This window comes from Typopeltis vanoorti, chromosome 15, assembly GCF_054136105.1.
Source record: "Typopeltis vanoorti isolate ZY-2024b chromosome 15, IOZ_Tvanoo_1.0, whole genome shotgun sequence".
Taxonomy (NCBI): domain Eukaryota; kingdom Metazoa; phylum Arthropoda; class Arachnida; order Uropygi; family Thelyphonidae; genus Typopeltis; species Typopeltis vanoorti.
In genome coordinates this window covers 93,615,397-93,643,344 of record NC_143563.1, presented here as the reverse complement: position 1 = coordinate 93,643,344, position 27,948 = coordinate 93,615,397, and the positions used below count along the sequence as shown (strand labels likewise).

General features: G+C 32.3%; 1 long non-coding RNA gene across 1 annotated transcript in view; it reads right to left on the bottom strand.

Annotated features, from left to right (window-relative positions):
* The window catches only part of LOC150098988 (uncharacterized), a 188,820-nt gene that overhangs the window by 67,766 nt on the left and 93,106 nt on the right, over positions 1-27,948 (bottom strand). Inside the window, exon 2 of the long non-coding RNA XR_016549443.1 lies at positions 27,860-27,943. This is a non-coding gene — a long non-coding RNA (uncharacterized LOC150098988). The remainder of the gene's footprint in view (positions 1-27,859; positions 27,944-27,948) is intronic.

The window sequence follows — 27,948 nt, the reverse complement described above, 5'->3', positions numbered from 1 at the left end:
GTAATAGATATGGTATGAAAGTCAGCAATAAAAAGACAAAGCCAATGAAAAGAGGCAGAAGTATTGAAAATATCAGCAGCATTGTGAATGGAGAACCTATAGAACAAGTAAAACGTTTCAACTACTTAGACACGATTTTTAGTGAAGATGGTAAATTAAATATGGAAATATAGACAACAGAATCAACAAAGCTGGTAAGGTAGGAAGTCAACTAAATAAATGTATATGGAATAAGAGAGAAATTAGCCAAAACACTAAATTAGTTTTATACACGACAGTGTTCAAACCAATTTTAACTTATGGATCTGAGAGCTGGGTTAGAAGTAAAACACTTGACCAAAGACTAGAGACCGCAGATATGAGAGTCCTGAGAAAGATTAGAGACGTGAACAGATGGCATCAATGGCAATATCATATTAAAAACGAGGATATTAGGAAAGAACTTGACATTGTCAGCATCCAGGAATGCGTTAGCAGAGCTAATCTCAGGTGGTATGGTCACCTAAACAGAATGGGAGAGAGGAAAGATTAGAAAAAAAAAACAAGTGTTCTCTGCCAGGTTGGCAAAAAAAGGACCCAAAAGAAGGCCAAGATATTGGTGGATTGATACGGTACAAAGTGCCTTAGACGATAGAAATATAAGATCTGATAATGTTGGAGTCCTGACAAGTAACAGACTGATTTGGAGGAAAATTGTAGATAGGAAGTTAGTAATGATGTAAGTGTTTCATGTAGTACTATCATATCCTTACACCCCTTGAGGGTGCATGGCAGGAAATTTGATGATGATGAAAAGGCATTTGATAAAGTTAAAAGAAACATATCATTTAACATATTGAAAGAAAGGCAAATACCAAATAATATCCTAAAAGCTCTCACAAGTATATATGAAAATAATCAAACACAAATAAGATTAAATTATGAACTATTATTTACAAGAAAGATAAACAAAGGAGTCCGACAGGGATGTCCCCTTTCAGCAACTCTTTTCAATATTTACCTAAATGAAATAATAATAAAATGGAATAAAAATTTCCATTAAGGTATTAAACTTTCTCCTGCTGTGAACTTAAACACTCTCCTTTTTGCTGATGACCAAATAATAATTACAGATTGCGAAGATAACTTACAGAAAGCTATTTTAAATTTAAATGAAATAGCCAGAGATTATGGAATGATAATATCAACAGAAAAATCAGAAACGATGGCCTTTAAAGGATGAGATCCAGTAAGAATTAAAATAGTAATAAATAAGAAGATTTTAGAACAGTGAATTCATTTAATTATCTAGGATGTATGATCATATATGAAAATGAAAAAGATATAAACCAAAAAATTGCGAAATATTTAAAAATAACAGGTGTAATTAACTCTATATTTAACTCTAGCCTAGTATAAAAGCAAACCAGACTAAAAGTATACAATACATTAGCCCTACCAGTCCTAATGTATGGAAGTGAAATCTGGACAATAAAACAAAACAAAACAGTTGAAATGATTTTATGAAAAAACTGCAAAGCATACTCTATTCGATCACAAAAGAAATGAAGAAATTATGAAGAAATTGAACCAGGATTCAGTAACAGATAAAATAAAGAAATATAAATATAAATGGATGGAACACATTGAAATAATCAAAAGAGAAAGATTAACAAAAAACAAGCCTTAAATTAAAAAACATTAGAAAAAAGAAAACTAGGAAGTCCTCTTAAGAGATTCAACGATAACGTCTAAGTCCGAAACAGACCACTCTAGGCCTAAATCCTTGAAAAGCGTGATGATGATGATGATAAAATGATGTGAAACTTTATTGGCTCACACTAATAAAAGCAATCATGCCTATTTATTTAGCTTATGACGATACAATAGTCGGGATGCTGACAGGGCATTTGGCACCATCTATATGAAACCAATATATTACTGTTGATTCTAATGTATTTTTCCCTGTAAACTGCATGTATTCTACTGACGCAGGCTTTCTTGATTGTTTTCTTGATTTCTTGAATCCCAATCACTTTTATTTTCAATTCTCAGTATCTAAGGACTGAGATTGATTAAGAGGATAGGAATATGACAAACAAGTTTTATTTATAGGAGTGAGGCTCTTATAATGGGTCCTAATCCGGTCCTAAACAGGATAATCCACTCTTCTGATTGTAGGAATATTATATGCCAATATCTCATTTATATTATATCTTCTGTTCTTCCTTATACAAAATGGATGCTTTCCGGAGAATTTTTGTTTTCAGTCTTGAACGTGCTGTGCATACTGTTGACGACACAGAAATATTTTGTTATTTCATACACGCACTTGGGAACAATCAGAGGGTGGCTGATAACAGTTGTGTTTGCCGGACGATGATGTGTGACGACTGTTTTGCGGTAGGTCAATTTTTTTTTTTTTCCAGGAACATCTGGTGGGGGGGGGCGCAACGAATCTACATGAGGTTATTATAACCAACACGCGACACAACATTACAGGTATCACGCAGCTGTCGAGTTCGATTTGAAGAGAAAATGTTACCATCCCTAAAATATAAATAATAGACATCGCGATCTCCATAAAGATAGAGAAAAATAAATTAAGTTTTGTCTAGGAAAGTCCACTCAGTTAATGATATTGATGGGTGTGTCTGATTTATATCTTGTTGCTGATGATGCTTTAACTGTGGCTATTACTGACAGTAGCATGACCTACACATGCATTTAAAAAAGACTTCCATTATGTTATTATAGAAGCAAAAACAAACATTAATAATGCACACTAAAGATAGGAATTCTGGGAATTTGTATGAATACAACAAATCGATGAAGGAATCGTCTGCCTATAGATTTTCATTGTTAGACGCTCCCAGTTCAACAATATAATTCTAACGATTCTAACTATTTCTCTATCGTTGTTTATAAGCTATCAAATATTACATAAATTACTGCTTAAATTTAATTCCATTGATGGTTCCTCCTCTTTTTTTTTTCTGATCTATGTTACGTTAATTAGCATAATTTGCTACTAGAAATGTCATCCTAGTATTTCTTCATTAATTAAAACTGATGCATACAATGAATTGTTTTACGATAATTAAACTATTTTAACATGCCTAGCAACCTAGGTTCATCTTAGGAACATGTTCAATGCGCTCTTCTTTCTTTTCTTAAGTAATTCGCAAAAATAATTAATAGAATAAATGTTTTATTGTCCTTCAATGCATTTTAGGTCTAAGTATTTCGATACCCAGAAAAAGATTAATTTTTATTTCTTTGTCAAATAATATTTCCAAAAATATATTTTGAATAATAAACAAACTATAATACTATTCCAATTAGTCAACTCTTCTTCTTTCTCATCCGTCGGATGAGGGATCGAGTACCTATGAACAAATCTTTGCCATCTGCTCTATCTCTGGCCATTTCTGTCATCTCTCTGAAGACTGAAAATCGTGACCTTTCCTTCAAAGACTATAACCAACTTCTTTTTGGTCTGCCTCTTAATAATCTTCTCCAAGGTTACATTTGGTAATCTCTGAGAGGGCATTCGCAAGAGATGTCCAAACCATCTTAATTGCTGTTTAAGAATTATAGCTACGATATCTTCTCTATAATTAAATTCGTGTTTGACTTGCTCATTTATTGTGTTCTGACCAGTAGGTTTTATTTATTTTTCTTAAGCTTTTTCAAGTATATGATTATTTAAGTTTTTGAAAATTTCCCTGATCTCTTCCTATTTGATTTTCATTCCAAAAGTTTTGCATTCTTCATTTAACATTTTTATTATTGTTTCAAATTGTGCTCTAGATTCTGCAATAATAATAATAATAATAATAATAATAATAATAATAATATCGTCTGCATATTTAATGTGGTTGATATTTATGCCATTTATTTGTAGATCTGGTTCTTCGGCTATGGATTTGCATATTTCTTCGAGATCTCTTCGAGGCAACCCTGCATGACCCCTTTTTCTACTCTGAATTTGTCTGCTTTTATTTTATTAAATTTGACAGTTGCTTTGGAATCTTTGTAATAGTTCGTAATAAAGGTTTGTAGTTCGGAATCTAATGTCGTAGATTTTAAATGTTTATCATTTTGGTCCTCTCAGTGGAATCAAATTCTTCTTTGAAGTCAATAACACTGCAGTATATTGGTAAGTTGTATGCCCAGTACGTTTTCCGCCAGGCTATTAACTGTAAAAAAAAAAATGGTGTATAGTAACCCCAGTCTGAATACTGCTTGATATTGTCCTATTGCCTTATTCATTCAAGTCAGGATTCTATTTTGAATAATGCATGTGAAAATTTTATAGCTATGATGTTATAGGTCTATAATTTTCAGACATTCGTTTATCTCCCTTTTTTTGAAAAATAGTATTATGATGTCTGTCTTCCAGTTGTCTGGAATTTCACTAGTATGTAGTATTAAGTTAAAATCTTCAAGCAGGAAAATGATGGCTGCTCTCCCACCATATTTCCACAGTTCAGTAGGAAGTTCATCATAAAAGGTGACTTAGACAAGTTTATCGCATTCAAAATTTCTTTTTTTATAATAAACGGTTCTTTTTCTTTTTCTGTCTCTTCATTTGTGTTTTACCAGACTTCTTCTTCCCTGCCTCCGGAAAATAATCTCATAGTATTCTTTCTATTTTTTTTAAAATCTCTTGAATTATTCCAGTTTCAATATTATTTTTATCTTTCATTTTTAGTGGTCTGTTTTGGGATGTTTAATTCTTTCATAATTGTATGTACAGTCTTGCTATCATTCTTTTTATCGGCTTTTCCACACATTTTTAAAGTTAAAGGAAAGAGCAGACTGATTATATGCAAGGTCCTAAATTATATTTAGCAAATGCATATAAAGTACTTGCAAAAAGAAATGTAACAATTCAAAAGAAATTATACCGAAAGGCATTTAAAACAGTTTATATTGTTGCCAACAATGGACCGTAAGTAACACGTGTTAGTCACGTGTTGAAAAAACATTAAGCTTGTATATTATTCTGTTTACTCGCTTAGTAATGCATCTATATATCAAAATTAATTCGAAACAAACTGATGTAAGAGTGTAATTTACATTGTTGATTTACAACAATGACTTTAACTCATGCCGTTAACAATTAAAAATCATGTGATTAAAGATAACAATTAAAAATTCCAAGATATGTGGAGTGTAACAATGACATAAACCGACAATTTTTCGATTGGTCTGTTATCACATATTATTTGATAAAAATATTAGAATTAACAGAATTAAAATATTACAATTATGCTTTTTATTACATGGGCAATAATTTGTACGTCGCTTTCAACGACTTCGAGTAATTTTTCGTTAATTTAATCTAGTAAAATAAGAAAGAAAAATCATCTGTTTTGCATGGCCTACGAGCCGTGTACTCAATGTGGAATGGGCCTCCTACTTTAATAACGAACCAATTAGAAGGATGAACAAGTGCAACCTGAAAAGCTACAAACTAAATAGCTTCAATAGCCATTCTTACCACACTATGCCATAAAATATTAAACGCTTTCTGCTATGGAAGAATGAATGCCATCTTTCGCAAATTTCATTCTGTTAACACAATTCAATTGATTTCACAAAACACTAATGTAATATATTCTCGACTGTGCTAATGTTGAAATAATTTTACATCTTAATGTCTGTTATTAGATTTACTTTTATTCAAACTATTCACGCCTCTTTGCTAATTACTTGTAATCTGGTTTATTCTGGTTTCCTATAATAAGTTTAAGTGAATGGTTTGGTTCCATTTCTTTATAGAACAGAATTTGGAAATAGACGCAACTTGCGTCTATTTCTGGATCTCAAATGACTCATTTCAAGTGTCGTTACCTTCACAATGGAAAACGCAAATTAAGAAAATAAACCCGTCAAACCACGTAATATCGTAAAATATTAAACAGAATCGCTTTTTTGTTCTTTGCTTTGTTGATATAAGTCGCCCATATCATGTCATTAAAAAAATAATAATACAGAAGCCATATTAATATTAATGCTAATTTTCTTTAACATAGTGAAATCTAAAATAATCTCGTGAAATAAAACTAACAGAAAATTTTCATTTAGTAATAAAAATATAATTTATTATAAATTTTAAATTACTTGATAAAACTTTAAAATTTCCCTAAAAACTTAAACATCCCAGACTATGTTATTCCAACTAGTTTCACCAACTAAGGTTGTTGGCATCTTCAGGGTACATAACTGATGTAAGGCACTAAAAAGTCAAAACGGCGTACCTTTCTTTTGGTTTCCCCATGGATTCTATTCATGTTAAACGTTTAATTTTCTGACCAAAAAGCTCTGGAAAGACTTTTAATGGGATTATAATATAAATTATGTATTATATGCACTTGATCAATATAATCCCATTAAAAGTCTTTCCAGAGCTTTTTGGTGAAGAAAATTAAACGTTTTTTTAACAATCCCGGAGTATTTTAAAAATATAATAATAAACCATTTAATGATTAGTATATAAAAAATATATGAAACCTGCAGCGAGTTTGGTTTGTTGGTTGTGTGCAGAACTCATCTGTTGTGATATTTATTACCTGTAAAAAATTGTAGGCAACTATTCGACAAATTATACCATTCTCCATTATATAAATTTTTTTAAGGAAATCACATTCTTATTATGACGTTCGTGTCATCTTATATTATATTATATTCTTCGTTTTATCACATTCCATTCTATTATCATATTAATATATCCTTTGTTATCCTATCATTATTTTGTCATATTCTATTCTACCTTATTCAGTCCTTTTCTATCATATCATTATATACTATATTCTATCACATTCTACTCTATCATATATTTTTTATTCTGTCATATTATTCTCATCATTATAAAAGACCTCCATGGAGTCAAGGACTCATCGAGGAAGCCGACATGTATTCATACTACATGTCCTATCTTCGCTTGAATTCATTCACGCTACCTGCACTCACAACCTCCAAAAGCAAGTCATTCCAGTCATGCAGTGAGAGAAAAATCTACCTTCCACCCCTTTCTTGGCGGCATTCATTCTCAACTTCCATGGACGCCCTTGCAGACACACATTTCCCCATATACCACTTTTAGATATCTCGCACATGGCCATCTTCTTATTCATGCTAATATTTATAACCCAATCCCATATGCTCCAATTTATACAACAGTCTTCCAAGCTGTATCCAATGCTGACACCTAAACACTCTTTTATCATCAGCGCTGGTATACCACTGTCCAATTCATATTCAGTTTATGCAACAGATATAGTACATTCTCTTCGCGTGTGTGTGTGTGTGTGTGTGTGTGTGTGTGTGTGTGTGTGTGTGTGATTGTCTATTTGTCTATATTAGCCAGCATGATTCATTTCTTCCAATATCGTCTTATAATACAATTCCAATGTTTGTGAGCAAGTTACTGAACTCTAGAAACAGATCTTAGGTGAGATAAATCACTCACTCACTTAATTAAAAGATTCCATTAACCTTAATAGCTTACAATTAATATCAAGTACGAATTATCAAAACTGTGTACTAATTAACTGCAGCTTGATTAAAGATTATAACTAATTTCCTAAATACTTAAGGAATTCTAGTAGATTCTTCTCAACTCTTAAATTTCTCCACGTCTTCATCGAAATATGGGTCGGTAATAAGGCGTAAACTGATTATATTTCGAGTTTCCAGAAAGTCACAAATACGCAGTCCCCCCCCCCCCCCCCCCCGAATGCTGTCGTGGAGTGTTATGACTGGTCATGATTCTCCAATTTAATGTTTATAAGTTTTTTTAAAAAAATATTTTTAGAAAATTAAATATTGTTTAATTAAATATGATCACGATTAAATAATAATTTCCGATATTAACAAGCATGTTGTTCTTTTGTTTCTTTTTTATTGTTTGCATCAATTTTTTTATAAAAGAATTATATAAAAATACACTGGTGTCCCAAAGCTTTTTTTGGGGACGAACGCATTTTTGCCGGTATATGAAAAAAAAATAAAAAATCATGACTACAGTCAAATGCGGACAAAATTTATTGCCAGCATACTAATTAATAAATAAATAACACAAAAAGTTGCTATAAATTTAGAAAAATTAAATTTCAATACGTTTTTGGTAAAAGTTACAAATTCCCTAAGGAATTAATGTATAGTGCTTACACAAAACTATGCGGAGAGACATTTCAATATGGAATATGTCCACCCCGAACTGTGATACGGATCTCACAATGGCGTATCATGCTTAGCACCAAGTGATTCAGAAGTTCTTGAAACAAAGTGGCCCGCTCCCCCGTTAGGGCAAGGATAAGACCTTGCTCGTTTACTGAAGGGGAATTTCGAGCTGCAATGCGTCTCCCTATTGCATCCCAAACTGTTCTGTGGGGTTGAGATCTTGGGAGCGTGCTGGCCACTTGATTCACTCGATTAATATCCTCGGTCTCCAGAAGCATCTCCACTGCTCGTGCACGATGTGGTGTGGCATTATCATCCATAAAAATGAATGAAATGACGTTGAAGAACAACGTTGCAATATCGTTCACCAGTCATAGTCCCTTTTCCCAGCACTTGTAGCTTAGTGTGTCCATTAACCATAACTCCAAGACTCCAGCACCGCCGTATCTATTTCTTTCAAGAGCATTCTCGCGATGGTAAGCAGTACCACTTTCACGCCAGATCAAGTGACGTCTAGAATCGGAAAACAGACTAAAACGACTTTCGTCTGTAAAGAGTACATTAGCCTATTGGTGTCTTGTCCAATTTTTATGGTTTTAAATTGTAGAAACATGCTCTACGATGAGCTGTAGATAAAGGGACTCAGAAGGATAGGCCTACTTGTCGTAGACGTCTTGCCACAGTTTGTCGAGATATCCGCGTACCTGTGCTTGAATGGAGCCGACTTGCAAACTGACCTAATCGTGTGTGCGTCGATTACGTTTTGCTGTTATAACCAAAAAAAAAAAAAAAAAAAATCTGTCTTCATGCTCCGTAAGAGAGCGGGGCTACCTTTTAGGAAACGTGTGGAACACATTCCATTGGTTTGAAACGCTGCCAAGAACATGGATACAACGCTATGTGAGATTCTAAACTCTCCGGCAATATCAGTAATTCTGCGGCTTTCTTCAAACTTTCCAGTAATTCTTCCCCGCCTGAAATCATCTTTGACACATTACAAGACATCCAAGTTTGCAATTTTATTCCTTCACGAAAAGATTTCTTCAAACACAATTCGCTTACCGCAGCCTTTTATCCTATTGAGTGCTGCCACATGACCCCTCTGCAAGCGATTCGAAAATTTGAACGTGTACCCGCTTTCTACTCGACATCGTCAATTATACAAATTGTCACAAGCCGATTCGTCTGAATTTGCATTATTAATATATATATCATTTAAAAATATATGCAATGTTTCTATAAATTACCAAAATGTTTAAATATTTTATATTATATTAGAACATAATCTTTCACACCTTTTTATTTTTATCATAAATTAATTATATAAATAATTAAACGAGATTAAATAAATTCAAGGATATAGGTGGATATGGAGATAGCCGAACATCCAATACCCTTGGAGGGTAATGGATGGCAATGCTGTAGCTAATGAAGTTCTAACTGAGGCTGTTACCCTCCTGCCATGATCAGAGCTTTAATAGCTCAATAACACCTTATCCCTACACTGTCCTCTACAGATAACGGGGAAGATGAAAAGCATTCTTGCTTCGCCCCTTTAAGCCAGTCCTGATAAGGAAATAAATTCAAAATTTACTCTTGTTTTAGATATAGGAATAGTCCCCTTTACTATTAAAGTAGTATCACTTAACGTTTAGATAAAAAAAAAAAATCCTGCACGATCTACAAATTACAATAATCACACACGGAAAAATCTTCAGTATTTTCTTAAGGAAAATAATAACACAATTTTTAAGATGTAAAAGTTTTTTTTTTTTCGTTCAAAGCTGACAGTGCAACTGATTCTTTGAAGAAAGAGTTTCTACTCCTTCACAGTGGTATTATTCGGGGACATTTCTTTACAGCTATCACGGGGATTGTAAAATCGACCCATCCACCCGTAGCTAAGTATATTTCTCTGTTATCGGTGAAGCAGACGTTTATGGACATTCCGTGTTTATTGCCATCGCGTGTCAAGTATGCTGATGTGTGCAACATGCTGTCGCATTTACCAGAAACGTGAGTGAGGTTAAAGATATCAATTAGTAGATTCCACTTTTATTTACTTAAAAAAAGTCCTTTTTTTTATTCTCAAAAATTATAAAATTATACCTAGACTTAAAATTTAACTAATACTTGTTTTAGTATTAACATTTATTATTTATAAATCGGGGAAAAAAATTAAATGATGAAATCTAGAACTAATATTAAAATTAAAACGTATATCGAAATGAAAATAAATTAATATCATGCTAGTAATTAGTACAAATTAATTTTATTAATTTAGTGAGTTTGAGAATATAACTTTCGGTATAGGAGTTGACTTGTACTACTTAAAAGACACGAACTCTGCTCAGGAGCAGGTTAATTAGCCTTTCATTTTACCACATAGTTCGAAACAGTTGTTAGCCCAGTGGAACCTAATCAACGCACAAATAAAAGGTCTTTTAAGTAGTACAAACCAAGGCAACCGCCATACTGAGGGTTTATTGTCATAAAATTCGGAAACTTTTAATTTTATGCTTATGGATCAATGCATTCGCTTTCAGACCTACACACTGTGGGTTCGAATCCCCGGCGTAGCTTGACAAAGTGGTATTGATCTATAGAAAAGAGTTTCTAGATTAGCTCTTAGCTCACGGGGTATTTATTATACTTTCAATCTTTCTGTAACAGCATTTAACAATGTTAAAAAAAAAAAAAACGTTTAATTTTCTTGACCAAAAAGCTCTGGAAAAACTTTTATTGGGATTATATTGATCACGTGCATATAATAAACAACTAAGTTATACCAACTAGTTTCACCAACTAAGGCTGTTGGCATCTTCAGGGTACATAACTGATGTACGGCACTAAAAAGTAAAAAACTGTTACAAACTATAATCAACCGATTCCAATTAACAACAAGTGAGATCATCCACGCTCTATGAATGTATTGTACGCGCTCTGTTCTTTGTTTAATATAATTGGAATCGGTTGATTTTAGTTTGTAACAGTTTTTTATTTTTTAGTGCCTTACATCAGTTATGTACCCTGAAGATGCCAACAGACTTAGTTGGTGAAACTAGTTGGTATAACTTAGTTGTTTATTATATACACTTGATCAATATAATCCCAATTAAAGTTTTTCCAGCATTTAACAATGATCCTCATTAAAAATAATAATAAAAAGTAGTCTTCAGAACTCTGACTCCGTTAGAGGCATCATAAAACTTACGAAAAATAAAGAGTTGAGTTAAATGATAAACATGTGGTATACTTTTATTTACATAACTTAAGAAAGGAAATATTGTTAGTTTTATTTCAAGTCCATTTTTTCTCAAAAAAAAGGCAAAATAAAATAAACCAACGGTAATAATAATTTCTACTATAAATTATTATTGTTGTGCTGGTGGTAATCTTAACCGCTTCGACTATAATTCCAACCAATCCCTTTTGCTTAAGGCTCAAATTCACACTTGAAGAGAGGCAGAGAGGATAATTTGCTGATTAAAAATAAATAAATAAATAAATAAAAAGACGGAATTCAGATAGATCGAGCTTTTATCAGCAATTAAACATATATAAAAAAAATGTAAATAAATAATGAAAGGTGGAATGAAAATAGATGAGAACGGAGACTCCTCAATAAATGATACTAAATTTTATCATTTCTTTGTCTTAATTTTCACTTTACTCAAGGTGAAAATTAAGACGAAGGAATTGGCTTCTAGAAATCTAATTGATTTTCATCTTTGTGTGCTTTACAAAACGAAAGAAGAAAAAAATTTGTTCACCGGTTAGCTTCACCTTCAGCTCAACACCCTTTTAAATGTTTTTCGCAACCTAGACGGGATTTGAACCCAGGTCTTTCCAATTAAAGGTTATTGTCATTTCTGACACAGTTGCCGAGTTTCTTCATTTTTTTAAAAGTAATATTTATTTGAATAATTATTAATAGCACCCCGTAGTTATCTTAATATTCGATTGAACTGCAATTCTTACCAAAAATAAAAAAAAAAGAAAATAATAATAATAATATTAAAATAACTATTTAAAATAGAATGATGCCCCCCCCACAGTTCTCGATCTTAGCGTAATTCAACGTGTAAACCGTCAACTAACGTAAGGCACCTAATTTTTTTTTTTTTCACAATAATGAGTGAATATTTTTAATTGTTATAAATATATAACAATGGATAAAATAATACATTTTATTCTAAATGACATATAATCGTTATTTTTATAAATGAAAAAAAAAAACGCACTAATAAAAGTTAAAACCTGACACACTGCTCATAGGTGCATCAATTATTTGATTCCCATTGGAAAGTAACTGATTTTTACTTCTTTTTTTCAATTATTCCACCGCCACCATTTGTACTTTTAGATCTACTCATTCACTTAAAATATCCCAAGAGTTTTCATTACTAAAGTCGAACAAAATCACTCCTCTTAACTGTTTCTGCTCTGGTTATCACAGAATACTCTCTTTCTCTCTCACGCGCACACACACGCTGCACTCTGTTAATTAAATTCAGTTCATTAAATACCAACTTTTGAAGGAAGGAGTTGTGTTGGCACGTTTATCTCAATGAAGTAGTCTTGATTTTCGTTCTTTTTAATATGTGGCTTTTGTAATCGACTTGATTAAATTCCTTTAAGATTTCTCTGTTCTACTGATTTACATCCTATTCGATACAAGAATGTGTGCGTGTGCGTGAGAGAGAATGTACGATTTTGGTCACCCAACACTAAAATGTATTTCTCTATGCATTTAAATAATAAATACGCATTTATTGAATAATAAAACAATATTAAATGAATAGAACAATAAAAAAAAACATTATTTCGTAGTTAAGATTACATATTTAAAATATCCATCTAAAAGCAGTAATTTCTTTTAAAATAAAACATCCATAAGTTCCCTATGCTGTACTTCAATGCACCCTATTTTAACCTTCATTCTTCCCATTTGCGTCAAAATATAAAAATTGTTCTTAATCAGGAAGAACTTCCATAGCAGATTTTAAACCCAAAATTCTCTACGGTAATTTCTTAAAAAGTTGTCATCGCCTTCGGCTGAGAGTTAATTATCTTAATCCTTAAACCTTCATAGCTCTAAACAACCTCCCTGTTGATCACATACACCATTGTAGCCTTAACAATAAGGTAGGGGAAAAAAACTAATTACAGTTTGCTGGAAGCCAAGTCACGTTCTACACCAGATGGCCACACTGGTGCTACAACAATACATTGACTACTCCAAGTGTCAGCTCCACTTGCCCGTTAATCTCCAAACGGATTATAACTCATTTTGACCTAAGGAGGAAAACCGCGTCCTAGAATTTTCTTATTCACTTTCAGTGCTTTTTTTCTTTGTTTTCCTTTGATTATCAAACTTAACAGAAATTTGTCTAAAAGTATACTTAAAGTATAGCTAAAAATGCTTTTTCATTATTTGAAAAGCGAACCTCTTTCAGATATATATGTTATAAATTGTATACGATATATATATATAACTAAGAGAAAGAAGAGAACGATAAATAATAAATGTATAATATATAATATAAATGTATAATAAATATAAAATAATAAATCATCATAATAATAATATATAAAATAATAAATATAGATACTGTATATAGAATATAATATTTAAAATAAAATAATAAATATAAAATAATAAATCATCATCATAATAATATATAAAATAATAAATATAGATACTGTATATAGAATATAATATTTAAAATAAAATAATAAATATATATAGAGTATAATAAATATAGATAGTGTATATAGAATACAAAATATAAAAGTAATAATAATTTGAATATATTGTAATAAATATGATGTGGGGTTTTAAAGAAGTAGGACAGAAATATTAAGTATTGATATCGTAATAATATCCATCCATTTTAGAAAAATCATGTGTGATGTCGTCCACGCACATAGTCTTTATTTTTGTGTGATTTTTATTTTCTTTTCACGAGAAATAAGGAAGTTGAAGTTTAAAGTGCAATCGACAGAGTTTTTGAACAACGCATCGATCGGCGTAGCACACAACCTTTTTCGTGCATATCGAATAAATGAATGATATTGCACGCGTGTCTATAAAGACAGTTTTTTTAATCGTTTTTTGCTTTTTTTCTGTGTGGCAATGATCAATGTTCGTGTTCACTACCATTAACAATATTTCGATCGATCGGCGTTCTTATAAATAATAAATGATCATGGATCCTAGAAAATTCGCTCTCTGATTATTCTGCTGCCTATAGAGGGCGCATCATTACTGTCACATGAAAGGCGAAGTACTCTAATGTATATTAAGGAATCAAAGGCACTTTCCCGATGACTTTTTTTTTTAAGGTTTTCAACAGCCATAACTTTTACACTAATATTTGCGTCGAAACAACAAAAATCTAGTTAATAATAAATCGATAATTTCGAACTTCAAACTTTCTGTCATCGATATATCAACTTGATACGTGAATGCCATATTTGCAAATGCAAAATCTCTTTATAAGTTTTAAGTATGCAATTATAAAATTAAATAAAAGGTGTAAATTTAAGTTTCTGATTTATTCAGAATTTTTATAAATTTCAGACTTTAAAATAATATAATTTATAAGTTATTTTAAAAATTAATTTACCTTATAGTTAACTATTTATCGATATTAATTGGTTGATTAATATATATGGAGATATTCGAAATTAATGAAGTTTTTTTATAATGTGTACTTTTTTTTTTTAACACACTCGGTTAGAATATTTGCATCTCCACTTATCTATTGTTATAAATCCGATGGAAAACATTTACAGCAACACAGCAAGACGATTATAATCTCGGTACAGTTTGCAGACATAATGATTTATATCTATGATCAACATTAATTTTGTAGGCATAATTAGCTAGCTCTTGTTAATTAGGCCTATAAAAGAAAAGGCCTACATAATGATACATAATCTGTAAAAGAATTGGCTACAAAAATAAAACAACTAATTAGAGTTTATTACTGGTTTCTACTTCTTTTCTGAGAACAGTGCTTAAATATTTAATTATTTTTTAATTTTTCTTCTATGGTTAACTTCTGATTCGAGTTTGAAACTGTCAGAGATCAGAAATCATATTTCACGCAATTAATATGATGTAGACTGAACAAGAATCTTCATGATCTTGGTCTGTGTTGATGATGTCTTAGAGCAATGTTTCTAATGTGCCCAGTTATCCATATAATAATAAATATAATATATTGATTAATATATTATAATAAAAGTAACTAGGTACCTAGACGGCTTCGATGTAATTTCATAACCGGAGGGGAGGTGGGGGACACCGTTCTCCTTTAAGGTATGATCCTTAAACAAGAAAAATTTAGAATTTGATCCTTAGTTTCAATTTCTATTAAAAAAATCGAATTATTTTTAAAAATCTATAAATGGACTTCTAACACTTTAAAAGCCAGGTTCATTCTTTCTATTTTACCATCATCTTAAAATAAAATAAAAATAGTAACAATTTTAATTACCATCATCTTAAAATAAAAATAGTAATTTTAATATTCTTAAAGCATTTCAACACTCATTAAACCACTTACAACACATAACTTATAAGTGTAACAGTCCTTATAAGGACTGGCTTAAAGGGGCGAAGCAGGATGCTTTTCATCTTCCCCGTTATCTGTAGAGGACAGTGTATGGATAAGGTGTTATTGAGCTATTAAAGCTCTGATCATGGCAGGAAGGTAACAGCAACAGCCGAGCCTCAGTTAAAACTTCATTGGCTACAACATTGCCATCCATTTTACCCTCCCAGGGTTTCCAAGAATCTCAACACCTAAAAGTAACAGTCCTTAAAAGGACTGGCTTAAAGGGGTGAATCAAGAATGCTTTTCTTCTTCCCCGTTATCTGTAGAGGACAGTGTAGGGTGTTATTCAGCAATTAAAGCTCTGATCATAGCAGGAGGGTAACAGCAATAGCCGAGCCTCAGTTAGAACTTCTTTGGCTATAGCATTGCTATCCATTACCCTCCGAGGATAGTGGATTGAAGAATTAATCATCCTCCAAGGATACCTTCAAGATCATACTTCACAGGAAAAGTAACAGTTTGGAAAATAATGCTCATATCCTTTCCCATTATTCATAATAATAATTGGTGTTCAAAATATAATATCTAAAATATTATTGAAAATTTAAGGATATAATATAAATAATAGTTTATTCAACTTACTAATTAATTATACAGCTTAAACCTTATATTTTCATCATGAATTTTAGTAAATATCACCTCTGCCAGCTGTCTACATTCTATTGATCTAGAGGCTAATATGATTTTCATATGCCATTAGAACAAAAACAGAACATGAAATGAAGTGGGATGGTTTATTCATTGTTTAAATGGAAGCAAAAAAAAAAAAAAAAAAAGAGTAACGACATGAAAAAAACCTATTGCATTAGTTGAAAACAATTCCAACTGATGCAGTTTTTGGGTCTTATAATAACTGACGGAATTCCTACAACATACTCGTAGCTCTGCGTGTGGAGATATGTGGAGAGGGACTGTCTGTCAATCCCGCAGTTTTTGCACTCCACACGACAAGTGGAAGGAAAAGTGACCCACGGGGTTACAATGAAAAGACTAATGTCACGGTTGGAAAGCGACACGTGTTCAAAGCTAACTGACACAATACAATCACTTCGCTACCCTGGGGCCTCCCCACTACAAATAAGCCTCTAGTGAAAAACGGAGAGCGATGAGACCTAGGGTGCAACAAAAGATAAAATTGGTTGGTGAGGGGAGAACTCTATAAAAACACGACTTGTTCAAACGGTTGGTAATAGTCGATCGAGTTACTACGAAAAGACTACGGCAGGTCTTTCAGTCTTTTTTTTTTTTTTTTTTTTGTACGCATTTTTTTTTTTTTTATTGAGTTGTACCGTATTCACTTAAGCTTATTTCTGCAATTAACTAAACAAATATGGAAGGAAGAATGAAAGGCTATTGTGTATAATCATGGCAGGAGGGTAAAAGCGATAACCGAGCCTCAGTTAGAACTTCGTTGGCTACAACATTGCCATCCATTAGTACGGAAAGATTATTTATTAAATTTAAAAGCTATATTTTAAAAGGTGTACATCGAAATATGTGTATTACACAACAAATAAAAGTTCTTTTCTATTTTTTTTTTCTATATTTTCGGCCTGTTTTTTCTGTTGCTTTCTTTCTGTTAATTCATGGAGTAAAAATTTTAAATAACCTCTTCCTCTAGTCATCGGTCAACACACATCAATAATTTCTACTGATATACTAAACCAATAAAAAAACTGGACGTTGTTTATGCAAAATTTTGAATTTATAAATACAGTCAATGATATTTAGCACATGTATAGTATCTTATGTAACTAAAATTAGTGTATTACAGTAACACACGAGTGTGGGAACCACTGGTCTAGACTTGAATATTACTTAAGTTATTTATATTCACTTTTATAAGGATATATATATGCGCTTTAAAAGATTAATTCTCCTCAAACTTTCCCTCCTTAAAGGGACTGGCTAGATGGGCGAAGCAAGAATGCTTTTCATCTTCCCCGTTATCTGTAGAGGACAGTGTAGGGATAAGGTGTTATTGAGCTATTAAAGCTCTGATCATGGCAGGAGGGTAACAACAATAGCCGAGTCTCAGAACTTCATTGGCTACAGCACTGCCATCCATTACCCTCCCAGGATACCCATTTTAGTTGCCTCGTACGACATGCATGAGCTACATCGGGGCGATTCTTCAAGTAAAGCCCTGTATAAAAATTAGAACGATCCCTAGACCACTCAATAGTGGGCGAAAGATCGTCCACCTCAGGGTTTGCTCCACTCAGTGACGCCCCCCCCCCACCACCGAGCAGAACTGCTCATATTCTGCTCATATAAAAAGCGTCCACCGACGAGGTCCCTCACGGGCCACGCCGGAGACTCAAAATGCTCTCCCAGGGAAACTCCCCCGAAATAAGCCCCCCCCCCCTCACCGGGACCAAAATTTCGGAAGAAACCTGAGAGAGCTTAGCGATCATTTTTGAGAGGGACTACATATGCCTTCACTTACAAGTAATTATAATTATTATTAATAACAATAATAATTATTATTGTTGTCATTTATATATTCCCTTTCTTTTCGCACTGCTTTCGTTCTAAAAATGTGAAGATTCCATTGAAAAAAATGTATTTTTAACTATAAATGTAGGTATGATCTTTATTATATGCACTATTAGTTTCTGGATGCGTGCTATAATTTATACGAGCTATAACTTTTGCCATATATCAATGTTACCTATTTTCATTACTTTATAACGTAAGACATAAAGTGCATTTGGATAAACGTCTTAATTTAGCTTAGATTACGGTTTCATCTAATCTTTATTTCATAGCTTAAAATTATTACTGTACTTGGAAAATAAATTTGATTGGTCATATTTCCTTGAACTCAGAACAACTTGTGTTGATTTTATGTCAAAATTATATGTGATGCTAAAAATGGATTTTGCGTGTTCTTCGGGTTGGGTAATTCTACAGCGCATGATTTTATTTTATTATTGTAAACTGCATATAGCTAATGGATATAAACTTAACCAAACGACATTCCAACAATGTTTACCACCAAGCGTTGTTGAGATCTTTTGGCTAACATAATATCCAAATTTATAATTGTTGTAGAGGCAAAAATATATGCATTTTTTAAAATTCTGTTCTACATTTTTTAAACAAATACTTGCCGTTGTAAACACTGCTGTCTACTAATTTTATTCCTTTATGTTTTCTGTTTCCAGTTCTGTACTTCCTGTGTAACTAATAACGATTAATTAACTAATTCTATTTTTGTAGAAGTACTGCACTGTATGAGAATATCATAGTTCAATGTTAGGTTAATTAAAACCTCCTCAAGTAAGTATTCATTAAATTATCTTAACCCCTATGGTATATTCATTTCTCCGATAACTTATTATCTTTATAGCAGAGGTTCAAAACTTCATTTTTGCTGCGAATACGACATTGTACATATCACTACATTAATATTTCCGACCAAGAGCGACACAATGGGTGGAAACCAACCTTAAAATCCTCCCATCTGTGAAACAAACGCTTGTAAAGCAACGTGCTAGCTACATTAAAAAAAGAAAATTGGTTACTTCTAATTACGGGATCATCTCTTGGGAGAATATACGCTAAATGAAAGTCCCGTATCTTAAATGGTTCGTTGCAGGCAGTGGTGCGAGATATAATTGACACAAACTTCTTTTTAATGATAAAGAAACTTGTTTGTCTCGGTGGTCAGTAAAGTGTTGTATTAATTAGTCTCGCGACTTGCTAAGGACACTAATGAAAATGTGCCAATTCTCACGAGGTGAAAATGACGCGAAAGTAAAAATATCATTGACTGGTGAAGTCAGTTAATGAAGAAAAAGAAAAATCTTTGAAGAGTCATTCACATAATTGTCAGTTCATGAAGTCTCCAGCGTATGCAACAGAATGCAGCAAGATTTCTAAAATATCTTGCTTCCTACCGGATTTTATTCATATCTATAGCGAAACGCGAATACACGGTAAATATTTTTTTTCTTGCTGAGTTATCGATAACTATGTAGTCTTTCCAATGTTGTCATTTTCATTCAAAAAAATGAAAGACTATTATAGTAAACTGGAAGATCGGTTGATTGTTAACCTAAATTTTACATGACCTCTTACCTGGAGTTTAAAGTATCCTCTTCCTAAAAAACTATAAAATACTTTTAGACAGGTCAAAATAGCCTAAATTTGGATTTTCATGACCTTCTAAAATTTAAATTATTCTTTGCCTAAAAAACTCTTTAGGTAGAGGCTAAATTAGTCTAAATTTTATATGACCTTTTAAAATATAAATTATTCTTTGCCTAAAAAACTACAAGATACTCTTTAGGTGGAGGCTAAATTAGCCTAAATATTACATGACCTTTTAAAATTTTAATTATTCTTTGCCTAAAAAACTACAAGATACTCTTTAGGTGGAGGCTAAATTAGCCTAAATTTTACGTGACCCCTTTTTAAAATTTTGTATACTGCAGACACTAGCAAACAGGGGAAAGAGGGGTGATATGATTGAGACTTACATTGAAATTATGATTGAAAGGATCATCTCAGGATTTCAACTGATGGAATTTTTCAATTTATAAAGGGTTGGGAAAGGACAAGAGGGCCTCCTTGGAAGCTGAGAATGAATGCTGCTACGAAGGGTGTGAGGGCTAGATTTTTCTCTCATAGGGTGGTGCGTGATTGGAATGGATTGCCATTGGATGTTGTTAGTGCAAGTAATGTGAATGAATTCAAGAATAAGTATGACAGCTGGTGTGTGTAGTATGGCCTCCCTCGATGAGTCCCTGACTCCCTGGAGGTCTCTTAATAATAATAATATTAATAATACTTTTAAGGTATTCTTTGCCTTAAAAACTACAAGAGATACTCTTTAGGTAGAGGCTAAATTAGCCTATTTTACACGACTATTTTATTTTACTTAAAATTTAAATAATCTTCTGTCTAAAAAGTATAATTTATATTTATTAAATAACGGTAATTTATCTTTTAAATATTGAAACCATAAAAGGCACATTTTAATTTAAATTACTCGCAATAATAATTTAATCTTAAGGGATAGAACTTACATTGTTTCTTGTAAAATTAAATCATATTTAATCGGAAATATTTTATACTTCAACCATCATTGTTTTAGCATTACCCCATATGCATTTCAGCTTTAATTTATATGCCTAGTTATGTATGACATGATCAAAAGCTAAAGAGCACCCTACTTTTGAAGGTTCATATTCATAGTGGTTTTGTAATTTGCTTTTTTGTCGCTTTGGAAGGACTCGGGTTCAAATCCTGTCTGGGATATGAGGAATTTTTTAGGGTTCTTCAACAGGTGAGCAGGTTAAAAGAACCTAGGCAATTAAATTAATGAACCGGTCAAAAGAACCTAGGCAATTAAATTATTAATGTTCTAAAAAGAACTGGGCGATGGACTGAGTCCTTGACTCTTTATCTCCCGTCATCTGAATGAAGAAAATCTGTGTGGCTGGTGTGTTATCGAGCTAAAAGCTCTAGTCATGGCTGAGTAACGGCAATAGCCGAGCCTCAGTTAAAGCTTCATTGGCTACAGCATTGCTATCCGCTACCCTGGAAGTCCTAAAAGGACTGGAATGTTCAGTCTTCGAAAACGCTTAAATTATAGTCCTTATAAGGACTGGTTTAAAGGGGCAAAGCAAGAATGCTTTTCATCTTCCCCGTTATCTGTAGAGGACAGTGTATGGATAAGGTGTTATTGAGCTATTAAAACTCTGATCATGGCAGGAGGGTAACAGTAATAGCCGAGCCTCAGTTAGAACTTCATTGGCTACAGCATTGCCATCCATTACCCTCCAAGAGTATTGATCACCGCATCTCACGGTCGACCTACCTACTCACCTATTATATTATATTCAACGCTTAAATTAATGTTAATATTAATCGTATTATTATCTTCCTTCAGTATTTTCTTAGGGTGTGGCTCATTAACAATAATTTATTCAATCTTTTTTAGTTTATAAAATTATAGGCTTAGCTTATTTTATTACATATATATAGATACATCAAAATTATATAAGTTAAATTTCAGTATTAATTGTATTGGTTTTATTTATTACATAATAAAAATCACAAAACCAAACCATTATTTTTGCTTGTTATTAAAGTTTGATATACCACGAATTCTGATATAGATGGCGCTATTCTAAGAGGAAAGTTGGGAAATTTGCACATTAAAATAAATGGAGCATTTGACGAGTAATATCTTGCTGAAAATAAATAGTTGCAAAAGCACTCTTAAATTGTAAATCTAGATACAATAAAATAACTAATCTTATTCTTAATTTCCTTCTTAAAACTGTTATGGAATCAGCTGATAGAAAATTCAGATTTTAATTGTTTATTTTGAGTTCGGGGGCTCATCTTTCATCAACTTCAGTGAATCTCGGTGTCTGTTTGGATCAAGTGCTGCTAATCTACATGATTGCAAAATGAATATCGTTCCTCTTTCACCGGCGACACCCCACACCGCGTCTTTCGCTATTTAAAAGATGCTCTAAGGTCGTAAACAAAGCTTGCTTGGTATTCAAAGACGTATCGACTTCTAGTTCATTTATTTTTTCTAACTCTCTAATCAAAGCTCTTTTGACATTCTCAGTGCAATAAAGAAGCGTTTTAATTATTCTTCGTTAACAAGAGATTTACATATATAATTTTATTAAATCCTGCCTATTGTTGAGAAAGTTATTTATCTCTTAGCAAACACCTTTATGAGAAACTTGTATAGTCTTACAATTAACTTTTTTTTTCTTTCAATCTAGCATATATTCCATTTCTAAATGATATATTGAGGCCTCGAAAATTAATTAATTGCTTTAATCATTATAATAACGAGAAGAATAGAGCCTGGTTATCGTAGAAAAGGCACAAGAAGAGTTAAGTCATCACTTGGTTCCATAAACGAAAATGAAATAGCAAAAAAATGCTTTAGTAAATCATGGTGATTAAGGTTAAATTGGTAAACAAGTTAGTAATGAAGAAGTTTGAAATGCAGTTGAATTCCTGGCATCATCATAAAGATGCGAATAATTTTAAGTATCCCCAAAGGCTTCAACTTCACAATAAACAAATTCCTTAAGCATTTTACTGGCATTCTGTACTCCATAAAATAGAAAAATAAGTAACTGTAAAATGTGTTTAATTCATGAAATTCTGGAAAGTAAACACACATATACACGTGTGTGTGTGTGTGTGTGTGTGTGTGTGTGTGTGTGTGTGTGTGTGTGTGTGTGTAAATATATATATCATGTCTTCCCTCCATCATTCGCTCAGTCCGTTCCGAGTGTCTTAATAGATGCCCTATCATGTTATTTCTCCTTTTTCTCAAATGTATGTAGTATGTCTCTTTTTTTCTTCTGTTTTTTTTTAATACCTCTTCATTTGTAGAGGTATTAAATTTTATCCATGCGATCTTCAGCATTCGGCGCCAACGCCACATCTCGAATGCTAGCGGTTTTGATTTGTCTCTTTTTTTGGAGAATCTCTGATCCGTAGAGGATCCCACTCCAAACAAAAGCGTTTTATAAAGTGTTCTTTGTTCTGAACGACACATATTATTATTGGATAATAATGGTGTTCTTTTCTTGTTAAGTGGCTTTTATGCTTGTGCTATTCGTGTTCTCACATCTCTTCCACTTCTCTCATTTTAGACTTCCTTCTATTAAGCTTCTTAGATTGGTAAATTCTCTTACTTGCAATAAAGTTGTCCTATCTGTTTTGACATTTATTATTTGCTCTTCATCCCTGGTACATTTCATTACTTTTTTTTTCTCATTCATTTTATCTTGCATCTTTGGTTTAGAAATTTATTCATCTCTGCGAGTGATTCTTGTAGCTCTTTTTCATTTTCTGCTATTAAAGCTATGTTTTCTACAAATCGTATTTTATTATAAAGCCTGACATTGATTTTCATTCCATTGTTGATTTTTTTCTTTGAATTCCTTAAGAGCCTCTTCGATGTAAATATTAAGAGGTAATGGAGAGAATCCACTCCCTTGTCTAACGGCATTTCTTATTTTAGCTTCTTTGCCTTGTTTCCTATAATTGCAGTTTGATTTTCATATAGTTGATAAATTAGTCTTCTGCCATTGTAATCTATCTTCAGATATTTTAGGACTTTGAGCATTATAATCCATTCAATTTTGCCCAAAGCTTTCTCTGTGTCAAAGAATGATATGAGTTTGTTAGTTAGTTAGTATAGTTTCTCTTGTGTTCCTTCCGAAGTTAAATAGATTATATTCTAGTTGGGATTTTAAGACTGTCAGTAATAGACTTAACATCCGGTGATTTTCACTTTATTTTTAATTATTTATTTATTTTTATTTTTATTTTTATTTTTATTTTTCTGGAATTGCTAACATAACACTTTTCTCAAAATGTTTTGGATTTGGTCTATTTCTGGTACTTTAGGCTGTTTCACTTCTTTAAGAGCATTATCAAATTCTGACTTTAAGAGAAGTGGTCCTTTCTCATCTTCCTCTAGGAGCGATTTATCTAATCTCTTTCCTCTGTACCCATCTTTGAGTTATTTCATCATCTTCAATTAGCACTTTCCCATCCTTACTCTTAAAGTCAGAATTTGATATATGATATATGAAATATGAGCTAAGTGCTCTGCCTAGGTGGGTGCGAGTTAAAGATCATCATTAGGAATTAGGATAGCCTTAAGTCTCCTATATTTGGAGAAATCTGATTCATCATAATTCGCTGCTTATTGTACTACTTCATTTGGATATGAAGACGATGTTGAGAAGAACTTTACTGCTAAAGATTGCAGGAAAGAGTAGATGTAGGGGATATTTGTATCCCGCTGAAGTCGGACATTTCTGATATACCATGGTGCATTTAAACTCATGCGTAGGCATTTTTTTTTGGACTCTGCAGTTTAAGGATGTTTGTGCTCGAGGTGCGACTTCAGGCCGAATCATCAACTGATAAAGGAGTAGTTTGATTTTGGTATCCAGCTTACTATTTCTATTGATAAGAGAGTAAAGCTAAGCAATGAATCTTTGTATTAAATCAACTTCTGTGATTATCGAAACGCATTTATTTAAATTAAACGATTTAGAATATTTAATGGCGTATGTTACATATTCAATATTTTTTGCAAATATTTTATCAACTTAAAACTTAAATTACAAAATATAAAAATTATTATTATTATTTATTATAAAAATAAATAAACTAACTTAAATGATAAATTATGTAAAATGAATAAATGTAGTGTGCATGATGTCAAACAGACAAACTATTGAACAAAACTTTAGTGTAGAGACAACAGAAATTGAAGCAGCAAAAAGAGGGGAGTAGAGAATAGAGAAACATCCCAAGAGAAACAGATAGAAGGAAAATAACAGAAACATGGAAGAAATCCTAAAATAAAATAAAATAAAAGCAGAATTTTTTCTCTATTGCCAAAATTATGATTGCTGTTACACCATCACTTAGTACGATAACAATAATAATATGTAATATTCTGTATTCAGTTCTTATTCACACTATTCAAATGATGTCTTTTAATTTTCAGAAAGATTAGTTTTCATTTGTTTTACTGTATAAATTATTTCGCTGTTAAATTGTTATATGAAAGTTACATATAAATAATATTACTTAATAAATTAATTAGTACATGAAAATAATAATATTAATTAATATTGTAATAATTCCGCTTAAAATAAGCCATTTAAAGCATTAAAACTGAAAGTATCTAATTGTTATATGAATACAAGCAGCTCGATCAATCCTAAATTAGCGTATTTCAGGGCACAATATTTCCATTATTAACTAATTATCAGAAAAGATAAAGATAAATCGCATTGAATTTCATAAATTAATTTTACAAGGTGCTATATGTTTTTATTTTCGTAACTCCCATAATAATAAAGTGAATTTTTAATAAATAAAATACTTTTTATATATTTATTTTTATATTTACGAATTGTTTTCACATATACCAATTATTTTTATACATACTAATTATATTTAATAACATTCTGCTAATCCAATGTGCTATGGAGATCAATTAATACCACTAGAGGGTAATGGATGGCAATGCTGTAGCCAATGAAGTTCTAACTGAGGCTCGGCTATTGCTGTTACCCTCCTGCCATGATCAGAGCTTTAATAGCTCAATAACACTTTATCCCTACACTGTCTTCTACAGATAACGGAGAAGATGAAAAGCATTTTTGCTTCGCCCCTTTAAGCCAGTCCTTATAAGGATAAGGACAATGTGCTATGGAAGCTTGATTACCTAATGGAAATGAAAATACCCTTGGAGGGTAATGTATAGCAATCTGTAGCCAATGAAGTTCTAACTGAGGCTCGGCTATTGCTGTTACTCTCCTGCCATGATCAGAGCTTTAATAGCTCAATAACACCTTGTCCCTACACTGTTCTTGCTTCGCCTTCTTAAGCCAGTCCTTATAAGGACGATGTGCTATTATATTGCAATATATAAATAAATTTGTGTTAGGAGGCATAAACCTCGGTTTAAAAATTATATATATATTTTTAATTATCAAGCTCCACGATTGATAATATTGAAGTATTTTAATATATATGTTGTGGTAATTTTCTTGTGATGTATTTTTTTTTTTTTTCGAAAAAGTCACGCGATATCGCGATGAAAGTGCAATTGCCATCTCTGTGTGAAATTACACTGCTAGTTGCATTTTTGACAGAAAGGTTCGAGCGACTTAAAAGTTGACAGTCTAATTACAGAGTCTTAAGGAATTCAAATCACGCCATCATTTCTACACATATTCCCCAAGGTTCTAAATACCTCTTGACTCCTCTTAGAGCTACCTTTCTTCTCAGAGGAGAAAATAAAGATAGTATTTTGTCAGAAATGTCTGATCATGTTTTTAGATCTCGAGGGACTAAAATAATTGTTCTGCATACCAGCTGAAATGCAACTCCTATATTTTCTGTACATGTGGATGTTTATAAAACGGGAGATGGACCTTAGGGGATCGGAGAGAGCCAGATAATTCGTAGACAGAACGAAAGGAAATTCTCTTTATATAATGTGTGATAGGAAGTATGTTACTTTTGAAAATAATGAGTTATAATCGCTCTTGTTCAGTTTTACCTTAAATAATATCTTAAGTATACTTGCTTTAAAATCGTTTCTGTGATTTGTATTTCCCCCCCCTGCTTTTTAACTGACAACTTGTTCTAAAGGCATCGTCTGACGATTTTGCTTCTGTTAGTTCTAAGTACTACACTCTCTCCTCAGACTAACTGAGGATAGTATCCAGAGTCATGGACTTATTCAGATAAAGCCATCTTTTTAATGTCAGTCCCACCCCACCCACGAATGATTTTAAACCTATAGCACATAGTGGACGAGATGTGGTACGTTTTCTAGTTATTTTAAGCCTCCGATAAGCAAAATGGAAGACTCACACCTAGTGGTAAAAATAATCTGTCATCTAACGACAACTTTGGTTAAAGATCCATGCCATAGCGGGATTTGAATCCATAGTCTGTAGCTTGGAAAACGGATATGATATTCACTTGACCTGGTCTTACTGGCAAGGAGAGGTTAATTAATTACATAGCAAAATTGGAGAATTAATGTCAACGTGTGTGTTTAGAAAGATAAAACCTGGGTTTCCGGGCGGAAACCTTTTCAACCCCCTCTGCCTGAGACCCGCCAACTTACTCTTAATTGATAAAGCCCTTATAAAAGTTCTTCAAAAAAAGTATTCTCAATACTGACTGAGCTACACGCGCTCTAAGAGTATCAATTTAATCTAAATATTTAGATTAAATTTCGATTAAAATTAAAGATAATCTTCATGCTTGAGTATTCGATCTCGCTACACAACTTCAGTTTAGTTTCCACTGGATTGTTTCATGCCAATGAAGACTATTAATATACGAAATACTCGTACTTTAGTAATTTTCTTTATTTAAATTTCTTACGAAGAAATAGCGTATTGTCATACAATAAGCCATCCTTTGATTGAAGAAATCGCATGCTGCAAGAATTAAACATACCTTTTTCTTTCGTCCAATATATTTTTAATCGTTTTGAATATTTCGGAAACACTTACGTAATTGAAACACAGTTGAAACCCCAAGCCTTTGACAATCTGGGATGGGTCTCTTCCCCTGGTTTCTATGACTTCAAGATGATCCTGAA